The following is a 21,607-nucleotide window of genomic DNA, read 5'->3' as shown; positions in this document are numbered from 1 at the left end:
TTTATTTCAACAAGGTATCCTCATGAAAGAATTTGATAAAGTTTATTAAAAAGAAAGAAGAATCTTTAAAGAATTTGTATCAAAGGTGAAAGGGGAAAGCAAAATAAAAAAGTGAAAAGTTTTATACAAATATAAAATGAAAATTTGAAAAAATACTAAATTCTGTGTCTAAAAAGATAGCATAGCAATTCTTTTAACCTTTTAGTTCTGCTTTTCAGGCTTTCATAAGAAGTAAATCCACACAACACACATATTGATTTTTTGTTATTCTAAATAAAACACTAATGACATAATATTCATCAGTCAGAAGTAGTAAGTTTCAGAACAGTTAATGATTTTTTTGCAGGCATGCAAAAGTTATAAAAAGGGGATTTTGTTTGCAACTTAAAATGAACATTGTAAAGAAGAAATATCAAGTCATAGCTTAAAGACAATAAACTTCAAATCAAATTTTATTTGTCACTTTGTCACATACAAATTACACATACAGTACAATATGTATTGCAGTTCTTAGTTGCTGAGGTTCAATGACTGTACCTTTAAGAAGAATATAAAGGGACAATTGCAATACATGACTTTATAAATATTCAAAATTACTAATAGGATTATAAATATGTTAGAAATAATAACAACAACAACAACATTTATTTATATAGCACATTTTCATACAAAAAAATGTAGCTCAAAGTGCTTTACATAATGAAGAATAGAAAAATAAGAGACACAGTAAGAAAATAAAATAAGTCAACATTAATTAACATAGAATAAGAGTAAGGTCCAATGGCCAGGGGGGACAGAAAAAAACAAAAAACTCCAGACGGCCGGAGAAAAAAAAAAAATCTGCAGGGATTCCAGGCCATGAGACCGCCCAGTCCCCTCTGGGCAATCTACCTAACATAAATGAAACAGTCCTCTTTGTATTTATGGTTTTCACGGAAGGATTTGATGATGATGATGATGATGATGATGGTCACGTGGACTTCTGGCTTTTAGTCCAACAGTGCTGGGGCATCATGGTGCTTTGAGTAGGTTGGTGGTGGCGGACAAAGAAACCGGAAAAAGAAACAGAAGAGAGAGTAGGGGTCAGTACGGATTTTAGAGCCACCATGAATAGTTATTATGATGAATTGAACATATAGAGTATCAGGATTAAGATGAAGTGAAGTTATAAAAAGGCCATGTTAAAGTAATGTGTTTTCAGCAGTGTTTTAAAGTGCTCTACTGTATTAGCCAGGCGAATTCCTATCGGCAGGCTATTCCAGATTTTAGGTGCATAGCAGCAGAAGGCCGCCTCACCACTTCTTTTAAGTTTAGCTTTTGGAATTCTAAGGAGACACTCATTTGATGATCTCAGATTACGATTTGGAATATAGGGTGTCAGACATTCCGATATATAAGATGGAGCGAGATTATTTTAGGCTTTGTAAACTATAAGCAGAATTTTAAAGTCAATTCTGAAAGACACAGGTAACCAGTGTAGCGACATCAAAACAGGAGAAATGTGTTCGGATTTTCTTTTCCTAGTTAGGATTCTAGCAGCTGCATTCTGCACCCGTTGCAAATGTTTTATTTCTTAATTTATTAAAAATAAAAAAAACTGAGAAAGCACATGTACATAAGTATTCACAGCCTTTGCCATGAAGCTCAAAATTGAGCTCAGGTGCATCCTGCTTCCCCTGATCATCCTGGAGATGTTTCTGCAGCTTAATTGGAGTCCACCTGTGGTAAATTCAGTTGATTGGACATGATTTGGAAAGGCACACACCTGTCTATATAAGGTCTCACAGTTGACAGTTCAAGTCAGAGCACAAACCAAGCATGAAGTCAAAGGAATTGTCTGTAGACCTCTGAGACAGGATTGTCTCGAGGCACAAATCTGGGAAAGGTTACAGAAAAATTTCTGCTGCTTTGAAGGTCCCAATGAGCACAGTGGCCTTCATCATCTGTAAGTGGAAGAAGTTCGAAACCACCAGGACTTTCCATCCAACCTGATGGAGCTTGAGAGGTGCTGCAAAGAGGAATGGGCGAAACTGGCCAAGGATAGATGTGCCAAGCTTGTGGCATCATATTAAAAAAGACTTGAGGCTGCAATTGCTGCCAAAGGTGCATCAACAAAGTATTGAGCAAAGGCTGTGAATACTTATGTACATGTGATTTCTCAGTTTTTTATTTTTAATAAATTTGCAAAAACCTCAAGTAAACTTTTTTCATGTTGTCATTATGGGGTGTTGTGTGTAGAATTCTGAGGAAAAAAATGAATTTAATCCATTTTGGAATAAGGCTGTAACATAACAAAATGTGGAAAAGTGATGTGCTGGGAATACTTTCCGGATGCACTGTATAACCCAGTGCATAGGATATTGTCCTTTAGAGTGTCGAGGTTAAATATATTTAGCCAAAAATTTTGAAGCTGTCATATAAGAACCAGTTCTTATATATCTGTCCAGATCAAAGGTATCTGATTTGCAGTGCATTCTTACTTAACCTTATGCATCTCATAGTGTAAATATCACTATCAGTCCTGCCTCCAGAAGTGGGTCTAAAATCTATTATTAGTATTTTTTTTGTTTTAATGGAAAACTGATTTTTCATATCACTTTGTCCAGACCATCCTGTTTTAACAGTTTGCCACCAGAACCTTGAAGTTCCCAGCAATGCATAGGTAACTGGACTGAGTATATTCTGGCAGGAGTGTTTGAATATATGTAATATGAAGAACATTTGCAAAAATAAAATTATTTTGCTTGCTTGTTAATGATTTTGTATTTTTACATTTTTAATTGATTTTACATTATTGGAGAATCATCACTCCTTGTTTTGTAATGGTATAAAATATTTTTAGCAGGATTCATTGCTTTCTTGTTTTAAACAGACTTCCATTGGTCTTTAGTCATGTCATTTATCCTTACATATTCACAAAATCTCTTAATAGAATACTTTTTATCTTGTTAAGCCTGTCACTATTTAAAATATGTTTTTCATTTACTTTTGTCAGCCAACTCTATTGCTAGTGGAATTTTGAGCTTCTATATATTTCATGAAACCATGAGTTAATACATGGTGGTTTTGGATCAGCTTTATATTTCTTTATGTGTACTGCCAGTGACAGTAAAATGTTTTCTTATGTTTCATATGTTGTGATGCGTGAAACATGCTTAAAGACAAAATCAGAATACTTAAACATTAAAAACAGTATTGTAATTGCCTAATATAATCTGTCCCAAAAACATTTGGGGGAGAAGTATCAGATACCTAGATTGCTTTAGATTAAATGCAGTTTAAATGTCATACTATATATTGATTTTTCATAACCCTCAAATCTTTAAATGGACATCATGCTACAGGCTAAATAAGTTTTTTTTTTGTTTTTTAGTGTTTTTATTGAATACATCTGGGTAATATTTTAGACAATTTAACAATTGTGTTTGTATCTAATCTATATATGTATTAAATTTAGCAGGCAAGCTATTAGAACTGTTAATGACTATGAATGTTAAAAAAATTTAAATAAAAACAGTATAAACATTATAAACATTTTTGCATAAGATGAAATTAATTATAAAAGAGTTACACTTAGTAATATATTGTATTAAAGGCAAAATCTACAGATTTAAGAGATAAGCATTTTCTTTCCCCTATGAGTTGTAATCTCAAGTTAGAATTTGTTTCTTCATTTTAACAAATCTTTTTGTATTATAGAAAAGATTTTTGATAAGGTCTTATACCAGTTTCCTACTTGATTTGTCAAACAGATGTTCACTGAATTTGATCATATATCTGATATTGAGGTAATTATTTTAGTCTTGTGGCATATTCATGCATTTTTATGCAACCAAAATTAAGTCTTATGCAGAAGGCTATGTTTTCCCTCTGAATTCTGTTAATTACAATTTTTGTTCCCTTCCACTGTAAACTAGCCATTGTCATGGTTTAGCTAGAGTTTCAATCCTAGTGTGTTTTACAGTATGGGCAGAATTTCATCCCCATCTCCAGGTTCTTTACATTTTATCCATGTGTTTTGTTGTCTTTTGAGTATTATTTTGTAAATTATGCTATTGAATAGGTTGCTTTCTATTGTTTATATTTTATAACTTCTTAGAGAATATTGTTTATTATTTATTATTGTTATAATAAGTTATGTATTTATTAGATATTTTGTGTGTACTTTGTAAACTGTAGGCTGATAGGTTAAACCCCCACCTAATGTTGAGGCCTTTATAGGGGGAGGAGAAACCTCAGTCCTTCATTTTCAGTATTGTTGTTCAGCTCTTAATTTTATTTTCACTTTTTTTAAAAAAAGTTTTATTCTGTAAATTTTCTTTTCTGATTTTTTTTGGATTTTGGATCACTGCTGTTGTTTCTGGATTTTGATTATAGGATTTTGTGCTTGGTTTTGCTAGTTTTTTTGGCTTGCCTGTTGTAAGAAAACCTTTTTGATCTTTTTCATTCCTATTTTGATTTTTGAATCGTTTGTCAATAAACCCTTTACCTATTTGTAATAAGAGACTTTTGTGGTTTAGGGTCAGGGACTTTAATGATTCCCAACCATACTCTTTGGATGTATATGAATAATTTTGTTTCTAAGTGTGGCCTGCCTGCCACTTGAGTTGTTTAGAGGCTGCATTGGAGCTTTAAGTTTTTAACAGTAAAGCCCAGTTTTGAGTTTAGAGAAACCTGCATCACACAATATCAGTACTATTAGAATTTGTCTTCATTTAACCATTGAAATTAATTTCTCATTTATTCTTTGTTTACTCTGATACAGTGTTTACTCAGGTAAATTATGTAAGGTTTTGTACTATTCTGTTAATGTAATAAATTGATACATATACTGTCTACAAATATTGTGAGCCTAGGTTAGGTTAGGAGCATGTGCTGATACAGTGCATTGACGCATCAACCACATGACGAACCAACTCTGGATCCCAGATTGAGATCCAAGTGTAGCTATGCAATGGGTGACACCTCAGCACCACACAAGTTCAGATGGAATGGAACCAATGTGAGGTTTTTTTATGGTGGCCGGAGTGCCAATCCTGCCACCAACCCCCAGGTGTTTCCCTGGAAGATGGAGAGCCTACATGCAGGGCTGGTTACAGATTAACATCATACCTAAAATGAAATTGTTAGCCTAGATTTGGTGAAATGTTTTGAGTATGCATACATTTATCAGGTTACTAGAACTGGTTTTCTGTGCTGTCAGAAGATATAGCATAAAAGAGTTAATGTATTTGTCCATATTGTTCTTCTAAATTTATGTTTTGAGTGCTGCTGTTTTGGTACTTTAATCATTTGCTGTTAGTCAAGCCATTATCATCTCTTTTCCCATGCTTTTTTAAAGCAAGAAAAATGTCTATTTTTTTAACATTTAGCTATTTTGTATGTGTTTTGGCTCATTTCAATATTGAATGCCAAGGGAAATTTGCTAAATCTTGAAATATTTGGTTGTAAAAGCATAATTACTGTATTTTTGGTATAGTATTTAGAAATGTTTTTAGGAAAGCCCCACCCAAGAGAACTGTCAAATAAAACTTATACATTTTGCACATTTGCATTCCTGTTTAGTGCTTTTTGCCTAATTATTCACAAAAGTGTGTACACTGATAACTGCATGTACATTTTACTGCAAAATGTAATAGGAAGTTAGTATTCTGCTGAATACCACAAGCACAACAAGCCACAGCGTATAGTTAATATAAGCAAATTTATATGTAATAAAAAAAAAAAAATACAGGGTGTAAATTTTGTTGGTGTTTATCCAGAGATCCTGTTTCCAGATTAAGCAGTACTTGGGCTCAGAAGGTTCTGTGTAAGCATATGAACTTTTCAACCTACTGTCTGTGGTAAGGGGAGCTCATTTACCGGCCCTAATTAAATCCAGCCTGGCAGCTAGGCCTACACTCAAAATCCTATTTGGTTTGCTTATTCAGTGTTAAATGTCAAGTCCTGTGGGAGATATGAAGTTCATTATTAAAAGTCTACTTGGACATACTCCCTTTCTTTCTTTGTAAATATCTCTCAGCTTGTTTGTCTATCTCTCTCTCTCTCTGTCTCTCTAGCTAGGTCCATACGTATTTGGACAGTGATACAATTTTGATAATTGTGGCTCTGTGTGTCACCACAATAAATCTGAAATGAAACAATCAAGATATGATCGAAGTGTGTAGACTTGTAGTTTTAATTTAAGACATTTAACAAAAGCATTGTATGAATTGTTTAGAAAAGACATATTTTTATACATGGTCTCATTTTCAGGAGTTTAAAAGAATTTGGACAAACTAATACAATCATGAATATCATGATCATTTTCAGTACTTGGCTGAAAGTCCTCTGCAGTCGATGACTGCCTGAAGTCTGGAACCCAAGGCCATTTCCAAGTGCTGGGCTTTCACCCTACTGATGTTTTGCCAGGCCTTTTACTGCAGCTGTCACTGTAAGTGCTGCTTGTTAATTGGACTTTCTTCCATCAGTTTTGTCTTCAGCAAGTGAAATGCATATCAGATTGGTTTGAAGTCTGTTGATTTGCCTTGAAAAGCACTTGGTTTGCTGTCACGGTGTGTTTTGGCTCATTGTCCATCTGTACTATGAAGCATCATCCCATCAGTTTTGCAGCATATGTCTGAATCTGTGTAGACAGTATAACCCTACACACTTCAGAATTCATCCTGAAACTTTTATCAGCAGTCATATCATCAATAAACACCAGTGACCCCTTCAATGGCAATCGCACATACCCATGTCATAACACTGCCTCCATCATGCCTCACAGATAATGTGGTATGCTATAGATCATGAGCCATTCCTTCGCTTCACAATACTGTTCTCTATCCATCATTGTGGTACATATTGATCTTAACTTCATTTGTCCAAAGAAAACCATTCCAAAACTGGACTTATTTTTTTTTTTTTAATATTCTCTTGCAAATGTTGTGAAATGGTTTTTCCTCACCAAGAAAACAATTTTGTGATCATCCAGCACAGTTATAATCCATAGTTATCCAGGCCTTGCATTCCTTCTCTTTAAGAATGTTCAAAATGGTTGCTTTGACCACACTTTGTGTTTCTGCTGTCTTTCGCATGGGTTCGTTTTGTTTTCCCCACCTAATCATGTCCTGTTGTTATTTGCATGGACAGCTCATATTGAGAGCTCATAGAGACAACTTCTAAATGCAAATTTCATACTTGGAATCAACTGCAGATTTTCTACCTGCTTAATAGTTAATGAAATAAAGAGAGACCTGCTCACACCTGGCTGTTATTCAGCTTGTCAGTCAATTGTCCAAATACTTTTGAGTCCCTCAAAATGGGGGGACCATATATAAAATGGCTATCATTCCTAAACAACTCACACAATATTTCTGTTAAACCCTTTAACTTAATGTTGAAAGCCTACACTTCACTCATGTAATTATTTCTTCATTTCAGATCCATTTGGTTTGGCATATAAAGCCAAAATAATTGAAAATTGTGTCATATTCCAAATACTTATGGACCTAACTGTATACACATATACATGTGTATATATACATATACAGGTGCATATCAATAAATTAGAATATCAAAAATTAATTTTATTTTAGTAATTCAATTCAAAAAATGAAACCCATATATTATATAGATTCATTAGACACAGAGTGATATATTTCAAGTGTTTATTTCTTTTCATTTTGCAAATTATGGCTTATACCTAAATTTAGTATCTCAAAAAATTAGAATATTACATAAAAAAAATAATTAAAATAAAAAAATGATTTAAATACAGAAATGTAGGCCTACTGAAAAGTATGTCCATGTACGCACTCAACACTTGGTCGGGATTCCTTTTGCATGAAATACAGCATCTATGTGGAGTGGCATGGGAGGCAATCAGCCTGTGGCAATGCTGAGGTGTTATGGAAGCCCAGGATGTTTTCTATAACTGCCTGCCTGACATCAGTTTTGTGCAAGGTTTTTGAGTGGCATACTTTTTAGGGCGTGTTAGAGCATATTGTGAAAGTGCCGTGTTGAGTGAGGTGTTGATAATATGTATGAGTGCAGTAATGAATGAGGGGGACACAGCTTGCAGGAAGCTGAAAGCATCAGTTCTGGGGGGCATTGAGAAAATTGAATGTTGTGGGAGCAGGTTAATTGGTAGGGTGATGAGAACTAACCTTTGATTCTAGCTATCTTTTTATGAAAAAGGTAGTGAAATCATTAACAGTCAAAGAGAGACCAGAAATGTGGGTGAAGGAGGGTTAAGAAGGTAGAATAAAGAAAGCAAAGAACAAGCCTCATGTTTCAATGGTGTTGCTAATCCTGAACTTGAAGAAACGTATTTTGGCACTAGTAGTGGCAGAAGAGGTGGGCAACAAAAGAGATTGGTACTTACCTACATCAGCCTGGGTCTTTGTCTTCCTTTCAATTTCTTTCAGTGAAAAGTGTAAACTTGGTCCATATGCTGTGTAGTTCTTGAAAGAGCAATGAGCAGGAGAGTCTTTTGCTTGCAGACCTGGAAGTGAGAAGGTAGGCAATGTCAATGCATGAGGAAAAGCTGAGCACAGGGTGTCACTGGCCTTATTGGTATCAAGTGAGGAGACGTGTTCAAGAGTAGGTAGGAAAAAAGATAGTAAAGAAAGAAGTGGTAAATGTGGAACGTCACAAGGGGAGAAATGGCAGGGTTAGAAAAGTGAAGTCGCAGAGAAAATTGAGTGAAAGGTGGTCAGAATTGTGTAGAGAAATGATAGTTTGAGAATATGCTATGCACTGAAACATTTTGGAGTTTTCGAAACCTTTAAAGGTTTTCACTCTTTCCCCTGGACAACTGACATAAGGAGTCAATGCATACTGTACTTAAACAATGTAAATGAAAAATTAAACTCCAAAAATTATTTCTAATTCTAAGAATTCCTAGTAAATCACATAAAATGATGTCTTAGAATCACAAATGTATTTTAATGTACTGTATACTTGTCTTATTGGCACATTTCTTCTAACAATGGTTCATAATGAACGTAGACAGGCAACATTTTTAGCAGAGTTGACTATCAAAACAAACAGCTTAAAATACTGTAAATACACTTAGAAAAAGGAGATAATATTAGTATCAATACTGTGTGAAAGCTGTTCATAAGTATATTTATCTATACCCCAGCATCTCCACACTTGAACATTCTGGGATAGAATTTTCAGATTCTCTTTGAGTAACCCATATAAATCTCAATGAGTTTGAATCACACATCTTCACTTAATTTCTCCACTTTTGCCTGTGTGTCAAGTTTAAAAAGAAACATAATTTCCCTGCCCTGCTAACAGTATTTTTAACTATAGTCCTTATGTTGAAAAAGAACACAGAGTAATTTGTCAGTCTCCTGAAAGACATGATGTCAGCTGTGTCAAGGGTAGTTTTCATAAGCAAGTAGAATCTGAATTTGTGCTTGATGTAGTGAATAAAACCTGATGTATTACTAGAGTAAAGAATATAATATTTAGGAAAAATCGCCACAAATGTTTTAATACAAACCAGGTATTTAAAACTTCTACATTGGGACATCTGATGATGATGCTTTAATTCTGTAGAGACTTGAAGACAGGTCTCTTGACCAACAAGTAAGGGAGAGAGGTGGGTCTTCAATTCTAAAAGTCATTTCCATGAGGCATCCAATTTCCAGTTTTAAATGATAAGTAACTATAAAGCAATATTTTAAGAGAAAAAGCCTATGTTTTGCACATTTTGAGAATGATGACTGGTGCTCCAGCTTCCTCAAATTGTCTAAAGATATGTAGGTTAGGTGCATTGGTGATCCAAAATTGTCGCTAGTGTGTGCTTGGTGTGTGTGTGTGTGCCCTGCAGTGGGCTGGCACCCTGCCTGGGGTTTGTTCCTGCCTTGTGCCCTGTGTTGGCTGGGATTGGCTCCAGCAGACCCCCACGACCCAGTGTTAGGATATAGCGGGTTGGACAATGACTGACTGGGTAATGATGTGTGGATTATGCAACACAATTATTCCACAATTATTTCATGAAAGATTTTCACATCATTTGATGTTGGTCACTAGTCACTATTGTTTTCTATTTTGTCATATGCTTCTTTCTCCCAATTCTACATGAAAACATTAGTTTTTTTTTTTGGTTATCAATGTAAAGTATATGGGGTAAGTAACATCCATCCATCCATCCATCCATCCATCCTCTTCCGCTTATCTGAGGTCGGGTCGCAGGGGCAGCAGCTTAACACTAGAATTACCAGAGCCTACGAAAAAACTCGTAATTCCGTCCCACCTTAACCTGCTTCTTAAATCCCTTCACACCTCTCCGCCAGCGTCCTTTGCCTTCTAAATGTGCTGATAAAGAGAAGCTAGCAGCAGCCGGCTATTCCATCCCCCGACCAATTTAGAACGTGCACAAACTTCTCTCATCTCATACCTTGATTGAGTATCTGGGAGTGAAGTGAAGTTTTAGAGTGGAAATAACAGATCGTTGTTTGGAACATACGCATTTCATGTCTGTTCCGTTTCTACAGTAATCTGTGTCAACACATTGTTAAAACAGAAACGTTTTTTATATTCTAGTAGTAGATGACAAAATGTAGGCATAAACTATATAATGTATGAAGCTTGAAGTCCAAATAGCAAAGAAACATTTTCACAAGAATAACACAATTGCGCTTTTATTCACAAATATAACTGCAGAAACAAAAGCCGCCTTAACATGCGACATTGACAGCAGTTTATTGTAACTGCCTCCGTGGTTCAATAGAATCACTTCCCGCTTGAGAATCAAAAGTTCACGAGTTCGATCCTGCGCCACTCCGTTTTGAGAAGTAAACTGCTCTTAGTCTTACTGTTCTAGAATAAAAGCATACATTAGATTTCAGTCTGTAACAGCCGGTGCAATTTATGATCCTTGTAAAGGTTAGCTTTTTTTTTATTCACTTTTCATTCTCTCAGTCGCGCTCAGAATCAATCCATACAACCCCATCTGACACGGCTGTTTTCACTAAAGACGCGCTATAGCTCTGCAGTGTACCACGATGCATACTAACGCGCCCCCCAACCCCAAACCCCGACCCAACAACCGGTTCTGACACACAAATGCTGGCGAAGCTGCCTTCTTCGTATCTCACTGTCACTTGCTTTTCTTTTTATTCAGTTTTATTGAGTGTTCCTGCCAGTCCCCGTCATGTTGCTGTATGCTGTTTCTTTTGTACTCCAGGACATGCAGAGGAAAGAATGGTAAAGAGCAGTAACTTCGGCGCTATATGCAATAATCAGGCACTCCCCATCTGCCCGTGTCGTTCAAACACAGGAACATATATTGGTGTAAAAGTATAACAAAAGTGCAAGAATGAAAAGTGTATAAAAAAAAAACAAAAAACTAACCTTTACAAGGATCATAAATTGCACCGGCTGTTACAGACTGAAATCAAATGTATGCTTTTATTCTAAAACAGTAAGACTAAGAGCAGTTTACTTCTCAAAACGGAGTGGCGCAGGATCGAACTCGTGAACTTTTGATTCTCAAGCGGGAAGTGATTCTATTGAACCACGGAGGCAGTTACAATAAACTGCTGTCAATGTCGCATGTTAAGGCGGCTTTTTGTTTCTGCAGTTATATTTGTGAATAAAAGCGCAATTGTGTTATTCTTGTGAAATTGTTTCTTTGCTATTTGGACTTCAAGCTTCATACATTATATAGTTTATGCCTACATTTTGTCATCTACTACTAGAATATAAAAAACGTTTCTGTTTTAACAATGTGTTGACACAGATTACTGTAGAAACAGAACAGACATGAAATGCGTGTGTTCCAAATAACGATCTATTATTTCCACTCTAAAACTCCACTTCACTCCCAGATACTCAATCAAGGCATGAGCTGAGAGAAGTTCGTGCACGTTCTAAATTGGTGGGGGGATGGAATAGCCAGCTGCTCCTAGCTTCTCTTTATCAGCACATTTAGAAGACAAAGGGCACTGGCGGAGAGGTGTGAAGGGATTTAAGAAGCGATTTAAGGTGGGACGGAATTACGAGTTTTTTCGTAGGCTCTGGTAATTCTAGTGTTAAGCAGAGAGGCCCAGACTTCCCTTTTCCCGGCCACTTCTTCCAGCTCTTCCGGGAGAATTCCAAGGCATTCCCAGGCCAACCAGGAGACATAGTCCCTCCAGCGTGTCCTGGGTCTTCCCCGGGGCCTCCTCCCGGTTGGACGTGCCCGGAACACCCCACCAGGGAGGCGTCCAGGAGGCATCCTGATCAGATGCCCGAGCCACCTCATCTAACTCCTCTCGATGCGGAGGAGCAGCGTCTTTACTCTGAGCCCCTCCCGGATGACTGAGCTTCTCACCCTATCTTTAAGGGAAAGCCCAGACTCCCTGCGGAGGAAACTCATTTCAGCCGCTTGTTTTCGCAATCTCGTTCTTTCGGTCACTACCCATAGCTCATGACCATAGGTGAGGGTAGGAACGTAGATCGACAGTAATTGAGAGCGCCACGGCTCAGCTCCTTTTTCACCACGACACACCAATGCAGAGCCCGCATCACTGCGTATTCCGCACCGATCCGCCTGTCGATCTCACGCACCATTCTTCCCTAACTCGTGAACAAGACCAATAGAAGCATGGAGCATGGCCCATTCGGACTCAATGCCCCCCGCCTCCCTCGGGATTTGGTTGAAGTTCTGCCAGAGGTGGGAGTTGAAGCTACTTCTGACAGGGGACTCTGCCAGCCGTTCCCAGCAGACCTTCACAACACGTTTGGGCCTACCAGGTCTGACCGGCATCTTCCCCCACCATCGAAACCAACTCACCACCAGGTGGTGATCAGTTGACAGCTCCGCCCCTCTCTTCATCCGAGTGTCCAAGACATATGGCCGCAAGTCCGACTACACAACCACAAAGTCGATCATTGACCTGAGGCCTAGGGTGTCCTGGTGCCAAGTGCACATATGAACACCCTTATGCTTGAACATGGTGTTCGTTATGGACAATCCGTGACGAGCACAGAAGTCCAATAACAAAACACCGCTTGGGTTCAGATCGGGGGGGCCATTCCTCCCAATCGCGCCCTTCCAGGTCTCACAGTCATTGCCCACGTGAGCATTGAAGTCTCCCCGCAAAACGAGGGAATCCCCAGAAGAAACCCCTCCAGAGACTTCAAAAAGGGTGGATACTCCAAACTGCTGTTCGGCGCATACGCACAAAAAAAAGTCAGGACCTTTCCCCCCACCCGAAGGCGGAGGGAGGCCACCCTCTCGTCCACTGGATTAAACCCCAATGCACAGGCTCCAAGTCGGGGGGCAATAAGTATACCCACACCTGCTCGCCGCCTTTCACCGGGGGCAACTCCAGAGTGGTAGAGAGTCGTCCAGCCCCTCTCAAGGAGATTGGTTCCAGAGTCCAAGCTGTGCGTCGAGGTGAGTCCGACTATATCTAGCCAGAACCTCTCGACCTCGCGCACTAGCTTAGGCTCCTTCCCCTTCAGAGAGGTGACATTCCACGTCCCAAGAGCCAGTTTCTGTAGCTGAGGATCAGACCGCCAAGGTCCCCGCCTTCGGCCACCACCCAATTCACACTGCACCCAACCTCCTTGGCCCCTCCCATAGGTGGTGAGCCCATGGGAAGGAGGACCCATGTTACCTCTTCGGTTTGTGCCTGGCCGAGCCCCATGGGTGCAGGCCCGGCCACCAGGCGCTCGACATCGAGCCCCACCTCCAGGCCTGGCTCCAGAGGGGGGCCCCGGTGACCCGCGTCCGGGCAAGGGAAAACGTCGTCCAAGGTTTTTGTTCTTCATCCGAGGTTTGTTGAACCGCTGTTTGTCTCATCCCTTACCTAGGACCAGTTTGCCTTGGGTGGCCCTACCAGGGGCATAAAGCCTGGGACAACATAGCTCCTAGGATCATTGGGACACGCAAACCCCTCCACCAAGGTGATGGTTCAAGGAGGGGGTAAGTAACATATAAAAAAATATTTTTAGGTGAAGCGTTCTTTTTAAGTGACTCAACCAAGACAGAAAGTAAAACATATCTGGAGAAAAAAACGATTCTCAGGTTTGCATTTAAATCCAGTTACAGGTACAGTGCATCCGGAAAGTATTCACAGCGCATCACTTTTTTCACATTTTGTTATGTTACAGCCTTATTCCAAAATGGATTAAATTCATTTTTTTCCTCAGAATTCTACACACAACACCCCATAATGACAACATGAAAAACGTTTACTTGAGATTTTTGCAAATTTATTAAAAGTTAAAAAAACTGAGAAATCACATGTACATAAGTATTCACAGCCTTTGCTCAATACTTTTTTTTCGATGCACCTTTGGCAGCAATTACAGCCTCAGGTCTTTTTGAATATGATGCCACAAGCTTGGCACATCTATCCTTGGCCAGTTTTGCCCATTCCTCTTTGCAGCACCTCTCAAGCTCCATCAGGTTGGTTGAGAAGCATCGGTGCACAGCCATTTTAAGATCTCTCCAGAGATGTTCAATCGGATTCAAGTCTGGGCTCTGGTTAGGCCACTCAAGAACATTCACAGAGTTGTCCTGAAGCCACTCCTTTGATATCTTGGCTGTGTGCTTAGGGTCGTTGTCCTCCTGAAAGATGAACCGTTGACCCAGTCTGAGGTGAAGAGCGCTCTGGAGCAGGTTTTCATCCAGGATGTCTCTGTACATTGCTGCAGTCATCTTTCCCTTTTGTCCTGACTAGTCTCCCAGTTCCTGCCGCTGAAAAACATCCCCACAGCATGATGCTGCCACCACCATGCTTCACTGTAGGGATGGTATTGGCCTGGTGATGAGCGGTGCCTGGTTTCCTCCAAACGTGACGCCTGGCATTCACACCAAACAGTTCAGTCTTTGTCTCATCAGACCAGAGAATTTTGTTTCTCATGGTCTGAGAGTCCTTCAGGTGCCTTTTGGCAAACTCCAGGCGGGCTGCCATGTGCATTTTACTAAGGAGTGGCTGCCATCTGGCCACTCTACCATACAGACCTGATTGGTGGATTGCTTCAAAAATGGTTGTCCTTCTGGAAGGTTCTCCTCTCTCCACAGAGGACCTCTGGAGCTCTGACAGAGTGACCATCAGGTTCTTGGTCACCTCCCTGACTAAGACCCTTCTCCCCCGATCGCTCAGTTTAGATGGCCAGCCAGCTCTAGGAAGAGTCCTGGTGGTTTCGAACTTCTTCCACTTACAGATGATGGAGGCCACTGTGCTCATTGGGACCTTCAAAGCAGCAGAAATTTTTCTGTAACCTTCCCCAGATTTGTGCCTTGATACAGTCCTGTCTCGGAGGTCTACAGACAATTCCTTTGACTTCATGCTTGGTTTGTGCTCTGACATGAATTGTCAACTGTGGAACCTTATATAGACAGGTGTGTGCCTTTCCAAATTATGTCCAATCAACTGAATTTACCACAGCTAGACTCCAATTAAGCAGCAGAAACATCTCAAGGATGATCAGGGGAAACAGGATGCACCTGAGCTCAATTTTGAGCTTCATGGCAAAGGCTGTGAATAATTATGTACATGTGATTTCTCAGTTTTTTTATTTTTAATAAATTTGCAAAAATCTGAAGTAAACTTTTTTCATGTTGTCATTATGGGGTGTTATGTGTAGAATTCTGAGGGAAAAAATTCATTTAATCCATTTTGAAATAAGGCTGTAACATAACAAAATGTGGAAAAAGTGATGCGCTGTGAATACTTTCCGGATGCTCTGAATGTTTACTATAATGTGTTTAGCAGTTGCAGCTCAGACAAAAATTAAAAGCAAAAAGTCTGAATTACTCTAGAATGAATAGAAACTGACATGAAAATTGTGTGCCATATTTCATGCCATTAAACCAACATGAAAATGGTGTTCCGCAGTGAAAAGCAATTGATGATTTGGTTGTCGTGGTTTTAAATATGACCAAAAAAACAATGCCACAATTAAAAACACTGCGTGCTTTGCATTACAATGTAGTTATCCTGTTGATTTGCATTTAGTTTAGTCATAAGGAGTCTTCCATAAATTTCCAGATTTATTTTATAATTGAATAAATCTTTTCCATTTGCTAAAATCGTGCAACATTGTACCATTATTTGTTAGTCAGTCAGTCAGTCATCGTCCAACCTGCTATGCTGGGTTATAATTAATGTAAAAAATCTTTAGGAGTTTTTTTTACCACAATGATCTAAACATAAACCCATTCAAACATATTGTGAGAGAAGCCTGGACACAGACAGACACTTAGCCAGCCAGATGACCAAAACACACACGTTTATTTTACAGTTCTTTTCCTTGCACAACACAATGCACCAAAACAGCCACAACAGCTCAGTCCTTTACTTCTAGTTTTAGTTTTACTTTTACTTTCTGCCGCTTCCACCTGACTCCAGCTCCCTGAATGGAATGAGGCGGCCCTTTTTATATTGCACCCGGTTATGCTCCAGGTGCTCCCTGATCACCTTCCTGCAGCAATTCCTGGTGTGGCTAAACTGCTGCATGGGCACCCAGAGGCATTCCAGGTGTACCTGGTTTCTGTTCCGGTAGCACTTCCTTGTGTGGTGAAAGTGCTGCAGTCCATGGCTCTGGAAACATCCAGGCACCCCCTGGTGATAGCTACAGATTCCCACAGGTTTGAGCTTCCCAGCTCCGTGGTTCCCATGTAATCCTGGAGTGCTGCCATCTTGCGTCCCGGGGTAGGAATTGCTCCTCTCCCTGCTTCTCCAGGTCTTCCAGTGGGGCAAGGTCCCCATTCATCTATCACAATATATATACCTCTTCACAATGGCGCGTAGCAAAGTGCAGATCGCACGGCAGCAACAAGCCAGCAGCTGATAAAGAAAAAAGCAAGTAAAAAAAAAATATTTGTTTCCCATTATATCACCATTTAAGAGGGTTTTTGGAGGAGTGGCCGCGTCTCCTTGGGGTGTGTTAAGCCCCCCTATTCACAATGGCGCATAGTGCTTGTGGGGGGAGGGGAGGGGTTGGTGAGTGAAGCAAGCTAGTATTTATAAAGTCTAAAAGCTGTACAGAGGACATTACTGTAAAGCAGGACATACAGTGACTAGCGACAAAATAAAGGTAGTTCTACAGTATTATCAGTCTGATAAAGACTAATTCAAAGTCAGAAACAACCTGCATATTGTATTGTGAATACTTATTTCAGGGTTTCAGGTCCAAGATTATCTGTTGCCTCACATTTGAAGCACAGATGAGACTTCATTGTATTGTGATTTATGGCATTAGTATCATTTAAGATGTTTACTGATACTGCAGATGAAATTTTTAACTTCAGAGTTTTCTACCTCAAATATAAACATTTCAAGAGGTAATTAAATTAAATAATGTGTTTACCGTATTTGTTTCATAATATGCAAATTACTTTACAAGGCTTATTATTGAATGTTTTGGGGTGAAAATTAGACTGCCCCTCTCAACATGTTTTATAATAATGTTTATTTTGTGCATAATGGTTCTACGTTTAATAGTTTTCTGGTGATAAAAAATAAAAGTATCTCTTCTGCACACCAATAGATAAAATCTGAACTCATTTAATTGTTGCCTTATTTTTACAAATAGACACCTTTAAAAATATTGACAGTATTAACTTTAATAGAATTAACTTTCACCTGTATCACTGCATGCTCCTAACCACTCCTCCTCTCTTCTTGTACATTTCACTTGTTGTTATTTGATATGAGGAACCCAACTAAAAAAGAGAGACTATAAAAAATTACAGATGGCACAAACATTGATTTGATCAACATATAGGATTGCTGGAGTATGCTTGGAACAGAGACAGATTAAAACTGGCCATTGCCAGTGGGCATCATGACTTCGAAAATCATTCAGAACAAGAAATAGGGATATTAAGTATAAAAAGAGCAATAACTTGTACATTGAGTTATTTCAGTCTAAAATATAGAAACTGAACAGAATAAGGCATAGCACAATACATTTTACCTGTCTGCACAAAGGCAGTATAATGTATTAATGAGAACAGAGTGCAGAATAAGAAAAGGAAAAAAACAACTAAAGGCTAAAGTGGCTTTTTAATGAAAGGAAAACACTCAATAAATAGCCACTCCATAACTGGTCCCCATAATGCAGGGTCTACATAGGTGTTGCAGACAGGGGCTGTGCATCACCATCACCATCAACCAGAGAATGCCATAATGTTCACCTCCACTCATACTGGGTGTTAGACCAACTTGATAGATAGATAGATAGATAGATAGATAGATAGATAGATAGATAGATAGATAGATAGATAGATAGATAGATAGATAGATAGATAGATAGATAGATAGATAGATAGATAGATAGATAGATAGATAGATAGATAGATAGATAGATAGATAGATAGATACTTTATTAATCCCAAGGGGAAATTCACATTCATATTGGGTTTTTATTAACTAATATTTTAAGAGTAAATGGTAGAATAGGTAAAGATAAATACTAAAAAAATACAAGGCTTGCTTTATGACCCAACTAAGGACAACAACTAGTTTATTAGTCTAAGGTGACTGGGGTAATTAATCCAGTAAATCCACAACAAACAATATCCTAGAAAGAAATGAAAGGACTGATAAAATATAGTTAATTTTCTTGAGGCATATACTCGAAAAGATGTTAAACTGCACTTTATCCTGACTAAAATGTGTTCTGCTAAAACCAAAAGCGCTGGTTGTTTCTTGAAACACCTAAAGTTAAAAAGTCAGTTCCCATTATTTACAGCTTCAGACTTAACTGTACTTTTTACATGATGGAATACTTTTTAATATTGCCTTTAGAACTTATTGTTTAGACGCCCAACCTAAAATGTAGAATGGAGAAACAATGCTGCTTTCTGCTGGTTTCACTTATCTGTTAAAAAAGTATACAAAGCCTTTAAAGGATGGTATAAGAATTGATTCTCTCTTGCTAGCTCATCAGGATGAACACATGTAAATTCACTTTGTTCCAGTTTATAATAAGCTTCTTTAAACATCTCAGTGAATATTTAAGTACATTTAGAGATTTTAGTAAGGACAACAAATAAAATGGTTTGCACTTTTAAATGCTTACAAAATTTATTTTATTTATATTACTACTCTGCAACAGAATGAGCTTGATTAGGAAATCATGCACTACAGTGCTTACCATATTTGATGAAATACAACACATTATTCAATTTTTTCCCCAGAAAATAGATTATTTAGAATTTGTTATACTAGTATACAGTATGTATTTTTTTTATGAAATATTAAAAATACCCAGCACCAATCAATTTTGTTTTTTTACTACAAGACCATATATAAGCTATATTTCTGTTACTAAAATGTTTATTTTTATTATTATTATTTGTAAAGATAAACTAACTTGAATTGCTTTCAAATCTGCTTTTCTGAAAAGCTCCGGCCATTACCTGTCATCATACTTTCCAGAAGATCTTGTCAGAAATCTTTATAATGAATTCAGTCATTGCACTCATTCTGCGGCATAGGGGGGTGATGGGCTTAGAGCAGCTTGCCAAGACAAGCCGCTAAAGCTGGCTCTTGAACCAAGCCCTAGTGTAGTTAAAATTGCCTTCTCCAACTATTTTTATTTTTTTATTCAGCAGTTTTCTTTGGACAGGATGATAGGATTGCATTGGTGCCAGAAACAAATTTTTCTAATCTCATGTGTATTCTTCATGTTTAAAAAGTGATATTCCCTGTTTTTCCCTCTCACCGTGGGTTAAACTTGAATAGTTATTTATGTGTTAGCTGTAAGTCAACTGGGAGAGTTTTTTCTTCCTGAACACACTTTTAGCTAAATATTCTAGATTTTTATGTTACCACTTTAAAATGCTGTTAATAGTATCTACTAAAACATTGTTTATGTCTTAAGACTTCTCTAAGACCTTTGGAAGCAGATGTTCTGATCTGCTGGCCTTCATTTGGCCCAACATACACATCTCCACAGAAAAGTCATTAATCACTCTCCCTGTGCTTTTCCAACAACCTTTGGGGAATAGTTGCTGTGTGCTAAATCTAAATGGGAGACTCAGGGGGTCAAGAACAGTACATGACGTACCACATGCATGCTTCGTACCACTGTCAAATCTTATTATTAATGAGTTAAAAAAAGTGCTTTGTGTTATGTTGCTTTTATCAGACTGTGTCATTTCATGAATATGTAATATCATGTATGCAGTAGTTCATAATTTGTGATGGTTGCCTAAGTAGCACTTCTATTGTGGAGAATAATATTGTTCAGTTAAAGTTTGACATTTTCTTTGACTGCCTTTCATGGTATTTTTGTTGAGGAGGTCTTTTATTTTACAATGAAGGCCTCACATTAAAAACATTGAGCTTATTAACTTCAGAAAGTTTTCCAGGCTTAAAGGGGTGTAATTTCTAAAAATAATGTCATGGTGCCATCTACTGTCCATATAGAAGTAACTTGTTTCTTAGTCATCTGCATAGCTAGAAGATAATTTAATCATTGTTTCTTTTGTCATTCTAGTTTGTCAGTCAGTCATTGTCCAACCTGCTATATCCTAACACAGGGTCACGGGGGTCTGTTGGAGCCAATCCCAGCCAACACAGGGCGCAATGCAGGAAACAAACCCTGGGCAGGGCACCAGCCCACCGCAGCATTCTAGATTGTTTTTGGTATAATCATGAATATTAATTTGAACATCAGATGCATTAAGAATGTCAGAAAAAAATATTTATCTTCAAATTCTCTACTAATGTGCCAGTGTCTATAATGTACAGTATTTCATTTGTGTTATAAATACCTTTATATTGCGGACAACATTACCTTACTTTGAAATATTTTCAGTTAAATGAAAAGGTTGCAGGAATGAAGGTTCAGTTGTTTACACTTTTTTCATCTAAACAAAGCAATTATTTTTCTGTTTGGCTTACTATTATATCATTAAAACTTAATATTTTTAGTGTTATATATAACAGTTTAGGTCAGGTATTTATTTGAAGTAAAATTAATGGCTGTAATTTGGGTTTTGCAAATTTGTGTCCCATGCAGCTAAAAGTAGGAAAGTGTGTGGCATGATCCTTTTTTGATAGTAATGGCTGTGGTAATTTTACTTTACCACATTTTTTAAATGGAAATTGGAAGTATTTTTTGCAAATGTTGCTGCAAAAGCCATGTTTCAAGTTGCACTTTCATCTGCATGTTTTCTTTTCCTTTTAGTACCATGAAAACTTTTTCATCTCTTAAGAATGAAAATTTTATCTAACACTCAGTATACTGCACAAACTCTAGCTAGGAAAGCGTCAATAAGCATGGATTAAACCTGGTTTACATTAAATTATTTCCAGTCCAGATCTGTCCCAAAAATGCTTACTTTGCCAAGCTGGACGGAAACAGGTAATTTATTGCATATAGTCTTGTTTGAAAACTCTGGTGTTCATTTAAGAAATGATTTATGTTATGCACTCACAACATTATAAATATAGAGAGAATTCAAAGAGGCAGATCTCCTTGTAATCTATTAAAGGCATTTTTGTTTTTTAAATTGGCTAAAGGAATACAGTAATCACTTTTTTGAAAAAATTCTTGAATTTGTTCTTTCACATAATCATCTAAGATGGAATCACCATTTAATAGAGCAACAATTTTAGCAAAAAAAAAAAAATAATACTGAATAAAAAATAAA

General features: G+C 37.8%; 1 protein-coding gene and 1 long non-coding RNA gene across 2 annotated transcripts in view; one reads left to right on the top strand and one right to left on the bottom strand.

Moving 5' to 3' along the window:
* scfd2 (sec1 family domain containing 2) overlaps positions 1 to 21,607 on the top strand; it is a 585,419-nt gene that overhangs the window by 152,528 nt on the left and 411,284 nt on the right. The window lies entirely within an intron of this gene.
* The window catches only part of LOC120527602, a 229,231-nt gene continuing 208,606 nt past the window's right edge, over positions 983 to 21,607 (bottom strand). Inside the window, exons 2-5 of the long non-coding RNA XR_005633381.1 lie at positions 17,586 to 17,665; positions 16,485 to 16,787; positions 8,369 to 8,488; positions 983 to 1,019 (exon numbers count right to left, since the gene is read on the bottom strand). This is a non-coding gene — a long non-coding RNA (uncharacterized LOC120527602). The remainder of the gene's footprint in view (positions 1,020 to 8,368; positions 8,489 to 16,484; positions 16,788 to 17,585; positions 17,666 to 21,607) is intronic.

The sequence above is a fragment of the Polypterus senegalus genome, chromosome 4, assembly GCF_016835505.1.
Source record: "Polypterus senegalus isolate Bchr_013 chromosome 4, ASM1683550v1, whole genome shotgun sequence".
In the NCBI taxonomy this organism is placed as follows: domain Eukaryota; kingdom Metazoa; phylum Chordata; class Cladistia; order Polypteriformes; family Polypteridae; genus Polypterus; species Polypterus senegalus.
Note: the sequence above shows the minus strand (reverse complement) of the source record. Positions and strands in the feature narration are given on the sequence as shown.